This window comes from Anser anser (assembly GCF_964211835.1).
Source record: "Anser anser genome assembly, chromosome: 17".
Taxonomy (NCBI): Eukaryota; Metazoa; Chordata; class Aves; order Anseriformes; family Anatidae; genus Anser; species Anser anser.
Window position 1 is genome coordinate 5457031 of NC_139738.1, and position 18642 is coordinate 5475672.

The following is an 18642-nucleotide window of genomic DNA, read 5'->3' on the forward strand; positions in this document are numbered from 1 at the left end:
GTGCATGTGGGAGGACTCGTGCTGGTGTCAGCGACGCCTCCTGCATGCCCGGGGGAAGGCTGCTATTGTTCTCAAGTCAGACGGTTTTATAAATAATCTGAGCGGTGATGGACCCTGGTTTTTAGAATCTAATAAGGCTCACTTTGCTGGGTTTAATGCTGCATGTGTCACAGCAGCATTCATCAAAAGCAAACAGCACCTGGGAGAGTGTGGCTCCCTGGTGCCGGAGCGCCCAGGAAATGGATCATGTTCCAAGCTGAGACTCTGCAGGCAGCATGGCTCACATTGGGTCTGGGAGCAGCTGGCTTCTTACGGTTTTTGAATAAGCACCTCCATTAGCCACCTCTCCCTGCCCCTGTCTCTGGCGTTTGTACACCTGGGTTTTTAAGTGCACAACTTCAGTGGCTTTCTGTCTCCTATTCCTGCTTTAACTTTCTCCTTTTCCCATCCTAATTTTTTCCCCAGAGTTTCATGCTAGACATAAGATATTTCTCCCTCTGCAACTTTTCCATCCATCTTGCACAAATTCTTCAGCAGGGAGTATAGGGGCTGGTGCTGTCCTCTAGCTATCCCCTTCTGCTGCACCATTTTTAATCCCCTCACTTCTCTCCTTCACTCTTGTTCTCTTTTGGCTGTACTCCCTCCTGTGCCCACAAATTCCCTTTGCTTTTTCACTTTCCTTCCTGCTCTTCTGGACAGCCAGACCAAACAGAAGAGGTTCTGCAAGACCGCAGTCCTACCTCTGAGGGCTGCGATGGGTTCCGTGTCCCACAGGTTGGTGCCAGGGCTTGGATTACAAAGAGGATCTCGGGAGGGATTCTGGATGCCCGGTTCAGGGGCAGAGTCATGTCAGTTACATTGGATAGTTGCAGGGATCCAAGTAATGACAATTCTAAAATGTAACTGCAGGGAAAAATGGGAAATAATTATAAATGAATGAATGTAACAGACTGCTGATGGGCACTGGTAGAACTTTAATCTCTGGGCCTTATTAAAGTAAACATCCCCGCCACCCACCAGTTCTGGCCATTCTCGCTGCTTTGCCATCTGTTGTGGGAAGGCTGGCTGGACAAAATGTCCATAATTTGCAGAATGTCCTCAAGCGAAGCACAGTAAGAAGGTTTTTGGTCTTCTGGCTGTGAGGAGGCGAAGCTGGGCTCTCACTTACAGGGAGGAGATCTAGACAACTTCCTATGTAACTCCTTCTCTTTTGAGTTTCAGAATTTACAAAACTTGGAGAGGATTTTATGAAACTCTCCTCATTTTTCCCCGGGGACAATAAATTTCCAAAGCCTCCCATGGACTGCAACTTTGACAGAATAATTCTCTGCCAGCACCTAAGGCAGTCTGAGAAGCAAAATAAACAAGTAAAACCCAAGCCACACACACTGCCTGAGCTTAATGCAAATAAATCACAGAAGTATTAAGTTCAATTCTAAATCTCTCTCTCCATCTTCCTGTTTTTCATGCTGTCTGTTTCTTGCCTAAGAATATTTTATCAATCCACCAGTCTGGGTTTATCTACAGTTCAGCTTTTTCCTGTAGCTCTGTTTTGTCTGTCTGTCTGCCTGCTTGGACTTCTCACTTTACCTTTGCACTAATAACACTGTGTTTGGAAATAGGGGCATGCCACCGAAAGCAACTACAAAATATATTGCCCCAGCTTCACCTCCCAAAGGACACTTTTTCCATTTTCAGAGACCGGGGACTGTCCTGCAGTGATGGTTTGAGTTCCCATTTACAGCCACGTGCCCTACCTTTGGCCAGCAGTCGCTCTGTCCACCCTGGAGGCAGCACGGCCGTGTCTGTCCCCACACCGCTGCAGCCCCAGTTCACAGCCAGCCATTTGGACCCAAACCCAGTGACACTGGTGGGACAGGCTCTAGCAAAAGGCCCTGAGCCACTGCAACAGGCAGAGCTGCCCTGCCAGAGCCTGAAGCCACCCTCTTTGGCAGAAACCAAGCCACACCTCCCCTCTGCCTGGGCTGAGATGCTCGGACACGTCCATGGCCCCTGTACCAGGCATTTTCATGGTCCCTGGGAGAGAACCAGCACAAGCATTGGCTTCCAAACCCATGGGGTGGAGCAGCCTTTCCCCCACACCAGCAGCTCAAACTGGCTGATGTTCAAAGGGAAACACCTGCATGAAGCAACATACAAAGCATCGCTGCGAATAGGTGGAGGGTTTCAATTGTGCTCCCTGTTTGCTTGGGGTGTGAAAACAGCACAAGCTTTTATTTCTGGTACAGCATCTCAGGCAGGATGCAGAATGCTAGGTGCAAGGGTCCGGAGATGAAAGAAACACTTAGCTGCTTAGCTTCCCAATGTATAAATAGCCAATGCTGAGATAGCCACGGGTACTATTTTAAAGTGGGGACAAAAGGTTTATTTGCCAAGCGGTTACCGTACAGAACCCCCTACCACTGGGTGTTTGCATATTCAGCCATGTGCTCCATTGCTAGGAACCGGCCTACCTCTCTGGGGTCAGAATGGGACGGGATTGATTTACAGCAGCTGTGAATCCCGCCTGTGTTTCCCCACACACACTTCTACTTGATTTTTTTTTCCAGAGAAGTGACATTAACAGGAAAAATACCTGATATAAATGTGTGGAATTGGAGTGTCATCTTCTCTTGCATTAATCATTCGGCCAGAATGTGCCCTGGGTTTGTACGTGCGTGCTGGAACGTTTCCCACATGCTGCTTATGGTGATTTACACCAGGAGAGAAAGTTGCTGCTTTCCAGAAATCATTTTCCTTGCTAGGAATTTCTGACCTAGGACCTTCCTAGGAATGTTTTGTTTTCCAGTAGTTTTCTGACCTAGCACTTTGCTTTTTTTTTTTTTTTTCTGGGAATTTTTTGTGTTTTATAGGAAGTTTTACTTTCTGGTAATTTCTTACCCACAGTCACCTTTGCAGGCTCTCCTGGTTCTCCAGTAGCTGAAGAGATTGGTAACATTTCCAAAGCGGCAGTGGGTGTGCAACCTTATTTCAGCATGTGAATGGCTTAATTTGATTTCTTGTCCTCCTTTTTCTGATTCTTTTTCTGTTCTGGCTTCCTGAACTGGGCAGTTCTTCCACCTGATTCTCAGAAGCATTTTTATACAGCCTCTACCACTATGCAGAACCCTCTGATTGTCCCCACTGCAGAGCTGGTGGGAAAGGAGTAAGAAAGTGCTTTGCTTAGGCATATTTTATTTTTATTACATCAGAAAGTAATATCTGAAACCCCAAATATTTCAGCTTAAACTAATATATCTTGGGTTCCAGACAGTGCTTCGTAAAGATTTGTGTTTCCTCTGAAGAGCTGAAATTTTTTGCTGGCACAGTAAAGCATTTCTTGAGAAGCTCTTTATTCCCATTTAGGTATTTGGAAACAAACGGCCAGGTTTGAAAAGCTTTGAGCACTCAGAAATTCTGTTACAGGTGATGGGAGCTGCAGGCCTGATGCTTAGGTGTTTAAATATGGATTTGAAAACCTACCTTTGGGCGTCTGGATTTGAAAATATTGGCTTTTTATTACCAGAATGCCCTGACTTTTCCCTGGTGTGCCTGCTGCTCCCGTGGCGCGTTCCTCCTGCAGGATTTTGCCTTCAGCTCGTTTCTGAAATGCGTCAGGACGCAGAAGGCTTTGCGTGACTTCTGTCAGTGACACGGCGGCTGAGGGGACCTGCGAGTGGTGCTACACGAAGGTCAGGCAGCTGCCAGGGCATTTCTGTCAGCGAAAAGCGGTTGAAGAGCTCATCTAACAGCGCTCCCTCCGTGGTGTCAGGGGACTTGGGGGACTGGCAGTGGAACACAGCACTCTTTGCCTCCCCTCACCAGTTAATATTCTCTCTGGTGAGTCATAAGTGAAGGCTAGCGCGAGCCGGCTGTGATTTTTGGCCTCTTTGAGGTGACCTTGTGGAATGAAGTGAAGTTTCTAAATGCCAGATTCAGCAGCCTTCCCTCGGTGCTGCACCCAGGGCAGAGCGCGGCTGAGCGCAGGGGGAGCAGGCAGCTGCAGGCCGCGGGTGGCAGAGGGCAGCTCTGAAGGGGCACGTTGAGAAAACACCCGTTTACCCTTTAGGGCTGAGAGTTCACAAACACCGGGGGCTGAGAGTGATGAAGGCAGCTGGTAAGGAGAGGCAGCAGTGAACAAATAAATGGCACCCCAAACCTCTCCCACCACCAGGCTGTAGGGAAAGGAGCAAAAGGCTAAAGGGAAGCCAAAGCAGAGAGAGACGGTGTCTTTTTCAAGGTCCCAGAGGGATTCAATGGCAGAGCAACAACGGGAATAGAGGGGTCCTCTGACTGCGATGAGCCTCAGACCATCCTGCCTCTGTATAGACTATTATTTTTGTGTATAGCATTAATAATTTGAAGAAAATCTGTCTATAGTAAAAGTTCACATTACGTCTCCCTTTCTGTGCTCAACTCCTACTATGATTTGTATGGTAGAGTCTATTTAGGAACAGCTCTAAATAAGGGGCAGATAAAATGGTATTTGATGCTCCACAGGTGGATATGAAGAAGAAGAGAACAATTGTGGAGGGCTTTCTGCATACTCTGGGGCTCAAGGAATAGGAATAGGAATAGGAATAGGAATAGGAATAGGAATAGGAATAGGAATAGGAATAGGAATAGGAATAGGAATAGGAATAGGAATAGGAATAGGAATAGGAATAGGAATAGGAATAGGAATAGGAAAAGTGGAGCAGCATTCATGAGAGGAAGACCGTTAAGAACAAGGCAACACTACGCTGATTCATTGGTCCCTGCAGGGAGGCAGCTGCTGCATTTGTTCTGCTGGCTTCCACCTCGGAGTGACCTGTAATGTGTAACGTCACCAGGAGGCATAGAAATGGCCTCATCCCTCTCCCCTTCCCTATGTCCTCTGATGAGGACGCTGAAATAAGGGAAAGGATGTCATGTTCAAGGTTGCATAGTGAGTCAGTGGCAGAGCTTATCCTGGGGACAAGCCTCAGGACTTCTCGAGTCCCTGACCTGCATCCACTGTGCATTCACTGGCACGAAGCAGCTCGGCTAATCCCGCATTCATTACAAGACAATAAAGCTTTGCTGCATGGGCCTTTTTTTTTTACAATGTCTCTCAAAACCCAAGACTAATTTGCATTTTAAAACCACCAGTTACAGCTCAGGAAAATGCTATTCAGTAGTTCCCAGAGCTCAAGAGTAAAGATTCTCTCTCAGTTGTTCTCTCCCGGTTCTTCTGCCTAAAATATATTTTTGTCCAAATTGTATGATACTTATTGCTAATGTTTATATCATGAATATTCAGGACGTCCTGGGGCTTCGAGCCTCCAGTGGAAAGGTGAGAACAGGAGGCACGGCAGCCCTGATACTCCTACACTCTGTACACGCAGGGTAGAGGTGTCAGGGTGAGAAGACTTGTTTGGTTACGACACGAGCTCGGGGATCCTAATGCAGTCTGCGAGCCTTTGGGGAGTGCTGGTGAAACTCCATTAAACAGAGCAGCGAAGGCCTTTTAAACAAATAACTTCCATAAAACCATTAACTTCACTTAATTGCAAGGAAAATGCCCCACGCTCAGTGGGGTTGCAGAATACGCTTCGCCTCCCTTTACTTCTCTTTCTTTTTTTGTGTGCAATCTGCAGCCGAGCCTTCCTTCCCCAGAGACCTTCCGAACTGGGGCGACATCCTGCCCCCAAAGCTGCGGGGCTGCACCTGTCAGCAGCGGCAATTTAGGTCTGCACGTGCGAATTCCTGCTGCTGATCGGCTGCTAAAAAACCTCACCCCCCCGCGCTGAGCTGCACCCCGAGCCCGTCGGGCAGAGCCAGCCTGCAGCTGCGCTCCCTGCCCGAGCCAGGGCTGGCTCCAGCACCGAGCTGCTGCGCATGGGGCCGGGGCACGCTTCCCTTCCGCTGCTGCGGCTGAAGGCTTCCCGGCTCACTGCTGTTCAGATGGTGCCATCTGGCTCTCGTGAAATGCATGAGAAATGGTATCCAATAAAAGAGGGGGCTGGCTGGCCGCGTGCCTTCGCCGCTGCGCTCTTTGGGGAAGGGATTGTTTCCGCATCTGGGAAATATTTAGCATAATTCTGAGCGCTGGTGTTGCCTGAGGAAGAAATAAGCGGCTGGCAGTTTGAATTCGGGCCCGACTCGGTGGCAACCAGAAGCTGTTTTGCTCGCTCAGGTCAGGGCTGAGGTTTATAAATACATGGCCCACAGAAACAGTTGGTGGTGCGGCTCCGTTAGCTTTGGGGACAGGCAGGAAACATCGCTTTCCCTAATGGTGCATCGAGCAGGACGTCTGGGATGGGAAAGGGGAGGAAGAAAGGTCTGAGCTCCTGACAGGAAGGCACTAGGAAACAAATGGCAGCACTTCAAAAGGGCTGCAGTGTGAGGGATATCTCCTATGGAGCATTTTCCCCAGCCATTTCCTCTGAAAACATGCTTTCCCAGCTGCTGAGCATCCTTTAGGGACTGCCCCCAGGAGCTGCGGGGTGAGGGACGGACCCACAGATTCTCCTGGGACACAGCTGGCAACTGATGGAGCAGAACCTCTCTGACTTTGGGGGCTATTGCCCTTTCTTTCTGGGTTTCTTCCTTATTTCCTCCCCACTTTATTAAGCTTACTGATGTAGTCAAACAGCTTTGCTTTGAGCCCTGGCCTGAACTCAAACATAAAGCAGGCACGTGGAGAACGCTGCTCCAGTGGGGAAGGTCTGAACTCAGCGGGCTGATGCTGTGCCCAGCTTTGCTACCTTAAACCCTGCTCACCCCAAAGTGCTTGATGTGCAGTGACATTTCTGGGGTGAGCCCAGCTCCACAGCTCCCAGCCCTCGCCTTGTCCCTGCTCCCACTCCCTCACGCACACCCTGGGATCCTGACGCTTCCCCCTGCCAGCCAGGCACGCGCATCCATTTATGCAAGCACTGGCAGCCCTGTGTAAGCTCCAGGGATGTGCTGGCAGCCTCTGCCTGCCCTCACACACACATTTCACCTCGCTGAGCCCAGTTCCCAAGCCAGCAGTGGTGCCTAATAGGAGTTCAGTTACACAGCCCCTCTGTATGGCGTGCTGTTTGGTGCAAACCAGGAAGCCTTTCAGGCAATCAGGCAGTAATAGACCTTGTGGACACTGAAAGTCCCCCAGATAAAATTTACAAGGCCTGAGAGAACCTGCCTGGCATTATTTAACGCTTTAGTAATGAGCACCTGAACAGGCAAGATTGCCTGGGTAGTTTTATTCTGCATAGATGAGCAGTCAGAATTTCAAAGAGGGGCCATAAATACAAGCGTGCGGAACGGCCGATGGTGTCTGATGTTGGCGTGGAAGGCGGTCGTGCTGAGGATACGAGAAGGTTAGAGAGCGGGAATAAAGGGGAAGATGTTTTCCCTCAGCTTCCCAACTCCAAAAGGCATTCATTAGCCAGGAATGCCGTTAGGTCCAGCAGCAATCCTTTTCCTGCCTGCCTGTGACCGTCTGCCTTTGCGCACGTGCCCCGGTGGTTGTGAACGCGCAGCTTGCTCAGGCAGGCTGCAGAGCAGTGCTAATGCCTCCCGGTGCCACGTGTGCGTTGGTGTCCCCGCGTGGTTAATGAGGATGTGCATCCGTCTGCGCGCTAGGTGTTCGCCTGTGCACATTGCGGGGTTACTGCAAGCCACAAATTATGCTAATTCTTTGTATACGCGTTTGTATTGTTGGCGAAGGCTGTAACAGAGCCGTGAAACCATTTTGTACGGGCATGAACAAGAAATGTAGCTGCAGTTTGGTACGGGTTGTGTTTATGTGCACTGATATTGCTGCTCATGTACGGTTCTAACGGGGCTCTGAGTAAAACACATTCGGCGTTGCTGATGTCAACCAGTAATGAACCACTTTTTCATTTTGCCAACACATACCATTTTGTTGAACATGTTTGTGAGGCCTGAGGAAGGGAAATGATCGTGGTTAGAGACTGACGCTCTCTGAGCACAGAGGGGCAGGGATGGAAGTGTAAAACCAGCTATGAGAATTTCCACTTTTTGCTAAAACACGCACCATCTGGTACCATCTCCCATCTCCAAATATTTGAAACCTTTTATTTCCTGCCAATGCAGAACAAGAAGAGACCGAAATCACAGAAGGTGCCATAGGGTGGGACTGGTGACCCTCCACTCAGCCCCATCCCATCCAGGTGAGTGCTCCAGTACGGGGCTTTCCGAGTGTTGTGCGGACTTCTGTGTGTTCCTGGAGGGATATTTAACAGACGGCTGGCGTTCTGAGTGTCTGTGTACTGACAGGGAAAGGCATGCCTTTCATGTAGGTGCTAGCATAGGACAAGAAACCTCTAGTCCAACTAAGGGCTAGCATAGCTCTGTGGCATGAGTGTGGCAGAGGAAGGTGCCGTGTGCGTTCATGCTGTTGGAAAATCACGAACAAGTTCTAAAAACTAAAGCTGTCAAGTCAGCGTACTTCGGTGTGCGGAGAGGAGAGTGGTACGGATCATTGTGAGGCGTGCCAGCACCGTTGTGCCTGCTAGCCCATGTGGGCATTGCAGGACTTCGTGCAGCGCGTGCTCGTGCGACCAGGGGAGCAGGGAGCAGAGGTGCACTCACGCCTGCGCCTGTCTGTGCCTGGAGGGCTGTCGGAGCGCTGCCGAGGACGGTGTTATTGTCTGAGTGCTCGCATGCAGCACCGACTGATAACTCCCTGCTGCTTGCTGGCTCTGCCGTGTGATTGATGGAGCGCTGTCCCTCACATCGGCGTGGGCTCCGCTCGCATCGCTGCCAAAGTTAGGAAAAGCCAGTTTTGCCTTTACTGTACATTCGCAGTTTCCAACAAAACTGCTAACCCCTCACCAGCACCTTCTCCGCAGAAACCCCCAGCATTGGCACTAAGCTGGTGGAATGCAATTTTACTTCAGGAGCCTCATTAAATTTGTATTCCTTGGAGCCCTACAAGGAAGATGATGGCCTGCCTTTGTCTGCCTGGCTTCCTGCTCACTTCGGGTGATGCATCAGAAGGAACACAATGCCTCTGGCACCAGCCGCCTGCCTGGAGACAGACGCAGGTGACAGGCCTTTTTTGCTGTGCTATCCCCCATTTGTTATTTATTGACAAATCTGTCTAAAAACCGGAGGGGGGGGGGATATTTTTTCTAGGCACCATCAACACTCAAATAATAAGCAAGAGAATTGGGCAAAGCGCCCTTAGGTCACCTCCGTAAGGCAGCCTGATTAAAAGCCGTTCCCATCAGGTGGCTGTGCGGCAATTTACCGACATAACCCAACGCTTGCAGGAGTCCACGCTGCGGGAACAACAGGTCACTCGGGCGGGCAGGGCGAGGACGGGGGAGCAGAGACTCGGCTGCTCTTCTCTTGTCTCCAAAACCGGAGCGAGTCACAAAGAGCGCGCGATAAATAAATGCCAGACCTCAGTTTCCAGCAGTCATTAGGGACCCCCTGTCAACACAAAGCGAAGCCCCCGTAGCCGGGGATGTCTTTACCGAGGACTCTTTGGGAAGCCGAGGTCTGTGGTCCCGTTAGAGGTCCGGCTGCGCAGAATACCTCTCCGTATTAGGGCCGAGCACGGATACAGAGGACTTTCCCCAGCACCCAGCGGATAGCCCTGCCGCCTCCCACTGAACGCCTCCGTTAGCTGAGGATCGCAGCCCCGCATAGCCCCGCACAGCCCCGCGCAGCCCCGCATAACCCCGCATAACCCCGCACAGCCCCGCACAGCCCCGCGCAGCCCCGCATAACCCCGCGCAGCCCCGCGCAGCCCCGCGCAGCCCCGCACAGCCCCGCGCAGCCCCGCACAGCCCCGCATAACCCCGCGCAGCCCCGCGCAGCCCCGCGCAGCCCCGCGCAGCCCCGCACAGCCCCGCATAGCTCCGCACAGCCCCGCACAGCGCACCCCGATGCTCCCCACCCGCAGCACCCAGCCGGCCGCCACCAGCCCCAGCAGCGCCGCTCCCGGCTCGGGACCGCCCGCACCGCTTCGGGGCCGTCGCTGCCGCGGGGAGCCGGGCGGCCCGTCCCGCTGCCCCCCCGCCGGGACGCCCCGCACCCCCCGGCTACCGCCGGGCCCCGCAGCCCCGCTCCCTCCGGAGGCCGCGGCGGCGCCGTACCGGGGCCGGGGCGGGCGGGGGCCGGGCCCGGGGCCGGGTTTTATAGCGCGGCCGCAGCGCCGCCCGCAGCCCGCGGGGGCGACAACGACGGCGGCGGCAGCGGGAGGGGAGCTCCGGCACCGCTCCGGCACCGCTCCGGCACCGCTCCGGCACCGCTCCGGTTCCGCTCCGGTTCCGCTCCGCAGCCGCGGGGGCCGGCGGCCGCCCCTCGCCCCCCGGTGGGGGGGGGGGCTACGGCGGAGCGGCGAGAAGAGGCGGCGGGGCGAGGGCTGCGGGGTCGGGGAAGGCGGCTGGCGGACGGACGGACGGACAGACGGACGGACGGACGGACAGCCGGCCGGGCGCGGTGCTGCAGGGCGGCCACCCGGCCCCGCGGTCCCTCCCCGGCATCGCTGCGAGCCCCCGGCTGCTGCCGCCCCCCCTCCCCCGGGCGGAGGTGAGTGCTGAGCCCCGCTGGGCGGCCGCGGGGACCCCGGGGGGGACCGGGGGGACCTGGGGGGGGGGGACCAGGAGGACCGGGGGGGGACCGAGGGGACCGGGGGCAGAGCCCCCTCCCGCTGCCCATCCATCCCCTCTCTGCCCGTGCGGTGCCCCCCGGGTAGGGCCGGTCCCGGGGCGCTGCTTGCACTCGCTCCACTCCCCCCCCCCCCGCTCCTTTCCTCAGTTTACTTCTTTATTTTAACCCACACTTTTTTTTTTTTCCCTGCCAATACAACAGATAAATGCCTCGGTTGTGTGTTTAGCCAACTCTCCCTGGAAGCTCTGGAGAGTTCATGAATATGCACAAAGGAGAGCGCTTCCCGGGGAGGCTGCCTCTATAACGAGCTGATTGAGCCGTGCCTGCGGCGGGGCTGTTCTGGGGGAAAAGTTGGGCGCCAGAACTGAGCAGCTTTGTGTCCCCGGCCCTGGGGAGGGTTGGCCCGAGTCCCTGCGGAGGAGCAGAGCCAGCGGAGGCGTCCTCCCTGCTCGGGGGTGTTAGTGGATGCAGCCCGCATCCCATCCCTCACAATAGCTGGTGGCAAAGCTTTTTCCAGAAGATGTGTAGGGAATTGTGTGCCTCGCACATGCAGGGCAACCTTTCCGTTTCATACTGGCTTGTGTAGAAATTGGCTTCTCTTACCTAAAAACCCCGGGTCACTTAGCAGGGGCACTGCACAACTTGGCAACAGCCCCCACTGCAGCCCAGCCCAGGGCCCTTCTTGTTCCAGGTGCTCTCCAAAGACACCGGCAGAAAAGGTCCCAGAGAAAAAGCAACCGCGTTCCTTCGTACTCAGCTATGTGATGGCCAGCCGAACGAGTAGGGCATGGTGCCCCTGTGGACAGATCTGAAACCACTTCAGGCACTTGGACAGGGTGGGAACCGCTGGGATCTGAGTGTTACTGGAAACCTCGGGGACAGAGGAATAAAGGTGGACGCTCCGGGTCCCTCAGGCAGGCACAGGACCTCGCACCTACGGTGCCTCCGCATCCTGTGTTGCTTACACTTTTGTTTTGTGCACAGGCACAGCAGTGTGCTGGTTAGCAACCTGAGCTTATGCAATTATTAGGATAGCATTTTGACAGTTGTGCTGAGTCTGTTAAGATTTAATGTAATATGCAAGCAAGTTCTTTTAAAACGGGGCTGATGCATGCCCGCTTTTGTGGCACAAGACAAGCCTCCAGTTAAGTGGGCTGAGGAGCTGTGTACTGGAAGAGAAGTACTGTTGCAATTCAAATGACAGAATAAACACAGAGAGTCTGTGCCCACGAAGCTATGCATGCATACACATCAAGGCCGCTGCCCAAAAAGCTTGGGGGTTTTTTAGAACAATTTTCCCTTGAAAATTTGGGCGAGCTTTTGAAACTAGTTTTCTATTCTCACCAGTAAAACTTTGCTCAGGGGACCCCTCTCCCTCTCCAACAACCTTATGAAGTGTTGATAAAGATATTATCCACAGCATCAGCTCCCTTTGATTGCTCTCTTCAGCTGTGTGTCTAGATGGAAACCTAGCAACACAATAACTGTATTGAAGGGAGACGTTTCAATAGCTACACTTCTTTTATCATGTTGGATGCATCTTCAGAGGTTAGAATCATCAAGTCAGTCTCTTTACCCCTTTGGAGCCTTGTAGTTTGATGGGGCCCTGAGCCTGAAATAAAACAGACATGAGCTAGTGAAAAAGACAACCAAAATGGAAAGGAAATGCTTAATGTGATAAAAAGATCCATCCCCCTTTTCTTCCTGCTGCCCCTTTGAAAAACTGCTGTATTCTCATGTGGAAAATACTCTGCTAGGAGGGGAGAATGCCCGTTTAATAGGAAGTGATTCAAGGGGAAACTCACCATCAGTGTTTGTGACCGTTTCGCCCTTACACGCGTGGGGAAAAGCTCAAGGACAGCTGGCCCAGAGCAGTGTGTAGCAGTACGGTGTGGGAGAACCAGCCTGGCACTGGGGAAGGAGCATCAGCATCGTTCCAGCCGCCCACTGGGGTGAAGTTTATGACTCAGTTTCTGCAAAGTACAGGGCCAAATTCATCCTTGGGTTAAATAAATAAGTAAACTAAAGGCTAGCCTATCTAGATTTACCTCACTGGCAGTATTCTGGTGGTCTTATCTCTGCTGACAAGTGCCCTTGTTATGCCTTCTGTCTGTACAGCAGTGGAGTAAGGCTCTGTTATAGGCAGAGTGACAATATCTGACTGTTCCCCTGTGTGTTCTGGGGGACACAGAAATGAGGGTCTTCAAACTGGTGACATCTGTTAGTTTTTAGGTGTTTGGGGAGAATGCCTTTGCCAGGTGCCAAAAGTTCTCAAAATACCCCATGTTTCCATGGCTTCTCCTCCCCAGATCTTGTGCTTTTTAAGCGGTAATGAATTAAACATCACAAATACCTTTGTCAGACCGAAAGAAAAAGTGATTCTGCTACAAGATAACTTCGAACACTTCTGTATCTGTCATTCCTGAACTGTCAGCGAGAAGTGTTTTTAACATGCTGTATTGTGCAGGAGTTTGTGGGGGCAGCAGGGATATGCGGGTACGTGTATGTAACTGTAGAGCTTGGGAGCGTGGTAGGATGTGTGCATTTTGTATGGCACTGCAGGAGGATACGAGTACAGTGTTACCATTTTGAATCCCAAAAAAACCACAGCACATCTGAAATCCTCTTGTGATGCCAGTGCTCTGAGATAAGTGCTGCTTATACAAGACTTGCCTGTTGGGTACGAGTACTTAGTAAGTAAGCTTGACTGAAACTGGAGAGGGATCAGAGTTCATACCCTGGCAGCATATGGAAAATCTGGATAAGCTGTGATTTTTATTTCTGAAGTTTGAGCAGGTCCTGCTGTGAGTCCCAGGGCCTCTGGGTGATGTTGCCGTGATCTCCGTGCATACCAACATGCAGTAAATCCTGGCAAGGCTCTCTTTAGCACGGAGCGTTTAGCATTCAGTTGGTTTAATCCTCTAATCTTATCAAGCACTAACATAAATGAGGGCTGAACAGATTAATTCATTTGAAAAAATCAGCCCCCATTTTATTCCTCCATGTCGTGGACAAATTTCTCTTTTCACTTACCTGATTGGCTTTTCTTTTTTTTTTTTTTTTAGCCATTGTTTGTGAAAAGTATCCAACTATAGATTTAGGCTCAGTGGTGAAAGGTGCTCGGTAATTGGCTCTCCTGCGACGTGACTTTATCTGCTGTCTGTTTCTGTAGCCTCGGGGGATTTCAGGATCCAGCCAGCGACATGGTCTGGGAGCCTTGGTGCTGGGAGGTGCAAGGCTGGCACAGGAGGGAGCTGCTGGGGTGCGTGGGCACGTGTTATATCCTTAGTGATCAGCAGGCCACTTGCTCTTAGGGCCTTTGGTGCCAGTGAAGAGTGGGATGTGTCCTTTGCCTTCCTCCTTCCACTCACCTCCCCGTACCCGTGCACCAAGGTGTGTGCGAGCTGCCATCCGGCTCCGTGGATGTGTGGCCAGGGGCAGCGTAATGTGTTTCCAGGCCTTGTGATGAAGCTGAACGATGAAATATTAGTTTCTAGCGCTCCCTTACGTCTCCCCTGTGATACCACAGAACAGGCTATCTCTTTAAATGATTGATTTCACACAGATTTACTCGAGTTCATTCATCCCGATGCAGCTTTACCAGGGTGGATGTTCTCTGAGGTCTAGCCTCACTGCTGGCTTCTGTACGGGCTGGATCCTGCCTCCTTTTCTGTTGCAGAGGAGGACCGGATTTTGTGAATAGCTGTGCTGCATTCAGTGAGATTGTTTAACGACTACGGTGCTGTGGTGCCTGTGACTCAGACTAATGCAAGTCAATTTAAAGGACAGATTAAGCGCAGTGTGGGTATGGATTGCAGTGTCTGGCCCTTAATGAATAATTCAGGAGTGTGGAGGAGACAGTGTAAGAGTTAAGTGCTTCGTCCAGCTGTAGGTGCAGTCAGCAAGAGGGTTTCCACTGACCCCAGTCCACAATATATTTCAGCTCGTGGTAAACTGTGAGTTTAAGTTGTCCTACTGATGGCAGTGCCAGCTGTAACACCTGCCTGGATTAGCACCCGGTAGAACAGCATTTCTGACCCTGCTGCCGATCACGCTGTCATTAGCTGTCCTCTGCAGCACCAGGAGAGAAGTTCTGAGATCTCGGCGCTGCTTCTGAGTCATACTCTTCTAGTGTTGAAAAACAGGAAAGATTAATAACTGGAGTGCCGCACCATTAACGGGTGGAAATACAGATTAAAAAAAAAAAAAAAGTTAGGCAAAGCAAGTTGCGAAGGTGTAATGTTTGTCGCTGTGGGTTGGGGATGATGCCCTCCTTTTGCACGAACCAGGCACTTGGATTTCACCAGGCCTAGCTGCACTTCACACCGCAGGGTCCACTTGTGCCTGTCCTGCCAGGGGCTGAGTGCAGGCTGCCTTCCTGGGGGCCCCCGCTGCCTCAGAGGGGTTTGCTTTGCCCCTCTCATAAGCCACGCTGATGTTTTTTGATGTAGCATCACTGATTTTTTTTTCTTCCCTTAGAGAGTCAGAGCATCTCCTCTTTCCCGCTGTAACTCTGGCAGCCTGAACCCCCCGGGCAGGCTGTGTTCTCGTTCTCAGCCGCAGCCCCTGGCAGTGCAGCAGGTCCGTGGGGACACAACCCCCTGCAGGCAGGGCACCCGGACGGGGGCTGCGTCCCGTGCTGCGAGCAGGGCTCGCAGATGGCTGCAGCCTTGAGCACCCGGCCCTTTTTCCTGTTTTGAGCTCTCTCTGTTTGCTGGGAGAAGAGATTTGGGGAACAAGGCTGGGATACTTTCCCCGCCATCTGCCTTAAGGCAGCAGGCTTGCGAGTTGGCACAGTCGGTTCCCGATCTTTGCCAAGCTCTGTTAATAGAGGAGGACTCCTCCGGAATAGAAGGCACGTTGCAGAAATAGTGCAGGAGGGGGAGAGGCCAGTGTGGTTGGAGGGGGGTGAAAGACATCCTGACAGACGTCTGGTTTTTAAACTGCTGCTTCTCCTGTCTGTCCGCTGCTTTATGTGGGAGAGTCAGAGGTGAGAGTCGTTTATTTTCTGCCTGGACCTCAGGGTGCGGATGTCATTGCTGCTGGGCCTGGCTCGGTGCTGTGAGCTCACTCCCTGTGTGAACGCAGTCATGTCAGTGAAGTCACTTTGCATTTGTTACTGGGGGCACGAGCCCAGGATCTACCTGCTCAGATGACTGCATGGATGAGCTGCGGTAGGTTCCAGGGCATCCCGTCAGCTGCTGCCACATGTTTTATTCCACGCTTACTCTGCACAGCAGGAATTTCTTTGACTTGAACACAGAGTAAACAGAGTGCTGGGAGACCTTGAGTTTTACTCTGAGCTCAATTGGCTGGCTGATGTTGGGCTAGCAAGTCAGAGTTTCTGATTATTCATCTATACATAGCAATATATTTTTTAAAAATAGTAATAATACCATGCATTAAATTGTACTTTCAGTTCCAGGATTATTTGGCCCAATATGTTGTTTCTTTCAGTCTGTCTACAAAAATATATTCTAGCAGCCCTGGTTCCCGTGCTTCCCCATGTTCTTAAAAGATCTGTGTTTGCAGAGCAACAGCGAAGAAGGAGGTTCGTGTGTCAGCATTGGACTCTGCTGAAGTCCTCCCTGCTGAGCATGGGAGGAGCTGGGGAATCTGGTAGTTATAGCAGGAGATTGGGAAGAATTGGGTCCTATTTTTGCTCTGCCACAGATCTTGTGACTTTGAGCAGATCTGGAAGGTCATGGCAGTAAACATGACTGTGTTTTGGATGCCTCAGTGTCTGGGTGCCCAGCTTGTGTCAGTGTTTGCTGGACTTGTAGGACCATTGCTGTTCCCCCAAAAGCAGCTAAACCCAGGAGCTATTTAACAATGTTAGTTGTAACTTGCCTGGTCTGTATTTAGCTTCTGTGAAAGTCAGCAAAACTTATGGCTGAATTCCAGCAGAGCTGGAGCTAGATTGTGGAACCTTGCTTAATTCATTTGTAAACTTGCATATAATCCGACCCATTTCCCTAGAGGAATGAGAGAATTGGATCTGATAGGTGTTTGCTAAGGCTTTATGCAGTCTCTGATAGAAGCCGGTATGATGCGCAAATGCAAAGTGCTCTTTGCTCCTAGGGGGATGTGCTATATGTTGACTTGTTTCTTGGCTCTGTTGTATACCCAGGAGCTGGGAATGAATTGCTTTTGAGTGCAGTATTAAGGTCTGTGGAGACAATTTAAAAACATATATAGAAATCCTAATCCTCTCTACTGCTTGGGGTACTGCTGAACATGCAACACGCTTGATTCCCTGAATCGAATCATTTGTCTTTTTGTTCCTCTTTTTAACAAGGCAAATGAATTCTCAAAGAAGATGGGGCTGCAAACTCAGATTTGAATTAGAGCCCAAGGGGCTTTTTAACTGTGTCTGAGAAAAGCCCGGAGCAGCCCTGCCTCCTGCCTGTAAATCAAACCTGGACACACACTCTGTCCTCACATTTCCTCTGCTGCCTCTCCTCCCAGCCCTGCACACCCTCCCACTTGCTTTCCAACTAACAGCTCGTGCCAAGTTTCATCTCCAAGCTGATTTTTATGGCTGAGCTGAAATGGAAAGGTGGTCAGGCCCACAAGAGCGTGAAAGTGACTCAATAAAACAGTGGGCTCCATTTAAACTGAGGGTTGTAAGTCCAGACAACATAGACAACAGCTTGTTTTGAAAGCTAAATCTATGTTGCTGGAAAGCTTGGGCTGCTTCTCGAACCATGCAGAACGCTGCTCTTCCCAGTGCAGCCTGCCAACAGTTGCAGTTTCCAAGCTGAAGGCCCAGGCACTGCAAACCGCAGTTTTGCAGGACCCACTGAGCATTTGTCAGTGCCTTGCACTCCACTGAGTGTCAAATCTACAGGCGTGCTTTCAAACGGAGTGCCTCAGAAACTGATGTATGTGCTTAGAGCCATTTTTTTTCACGTCAAAATTGAGTTTTTATTTCCCAGGCCACTCCTCCCCATCCTAACCCTTACGTCTTAGCTCTGATGGTTCCTGTGGGGCTCTTTGGGACAGGTTGCAACTGGGCAACTCACTTATGGTTCTTCGGTTCCTTTCTTTTTTCTGTGACTGATGTCAATATTCTTGTGCACAGAGCATGGTAGAAACATTGCAGCATCATAGGGAGCTATAAAACACTGTCCTGTGACAACTAGGAACAAGACCCATCAGCAGGAAAATGTTTCATCCCCTGTGGCACTGCTTAAACTGAAAATAAGGAGCTTCATTCCTGTAAATCTGCTACATGGAACCAATTCCTTGGTGAGAGTTGCCCTGCAGTGACTGCAGAGTTCGTAGCATAGGTTTCTGTGTAAGTGGCACAGTATTGACCCTATTTAAATTCCAGTAAGAAGGAGCTATGCTCTAAGTAGTAGAGAGAGATTAAGTTAAGACTGTGATGACATTTCCTTTACAGACCTCTCGCTATTTCTTGTATTTCTCCGGTAGCATGCAGTGATGTGTTGTGGGGGAGATCATCCCTTCTGGATCCAAATCTTGGCACACACGAGGCCAATCATCGTGCATATGCACCACCTGCCTACATTCCCATCGAGTCAGCTATGCTGCACACCCCGGTGCGTTTGCATTTCCATGCCTCTGACTCATCTGGGAGAGGACTGCAGAAAGTTTGCTCCCATACTCAGCCAGCTGGGCCAGAGGCAGTTTCCAAAGGGCCAGAGGCCGTTCCACTTCAGCACGGGGCAGCGGAGCTGAGTCCCTCCGGAAAGCATTTTCCAAGTGCCTGGGCAAGAACAGACCGTGGTTGTTTGTGGAGGGGGATCCCGAGAGGCTTCGGGACAAAGCATGTTGTGAAAGGATGGAAGATCGGGTGTCTCCGGCTGCGGGATACAAGAGCCATTCTGAAGCAGGTGATGTGATTTGCCCCAGGAAAGCTAGAAAAACCAATTGCCGAGACACAAATCCTTCCTGCATTTTTGTCTCAGTGTTTTAACTGCAGGACTTGCTCCTGCAATTAGCACAAGTAACATCTCAGCTTGTGAACGTCTGGCTGAGAAGTGAGGGAGGCAGTAAGGAACTGGGAACCATTGCCTGAAATGC

The 18642-nt window shown here is 51.4% G+C and overlaps 1 protein-coding gene across 9 annotated transcripts in view; it reads left to right on the forward strand.

Moving 5' to 3' along the window:
* Positions 1 to 18642, forward strand: part of DISP3 (dispatched RND transporter family member 3) — a 138277-nt gene that overhangs the window by 86324 nt on the left and 33311 nt on the right. Inside the window, exon 5 of one of the 9 annotated variants that reach the window (XM_083803144.1) lies at positions 8065 to 8141. The exons of 6 other annotated variants lie outside the window; for them this stretch is intronic. The gene's annotated coding sequence lies outside the window, so the exon portion shown is untranslated. Of the gene's footprint in view, positions 1 to 8064; positions 8142 to 10380; positions 10513 to 18642 lie in introns of those variants that run through there. 2 more of the 9 variants (XM_083803145.1, XM_083803146.1) reach the window with 2 other exon arrangements.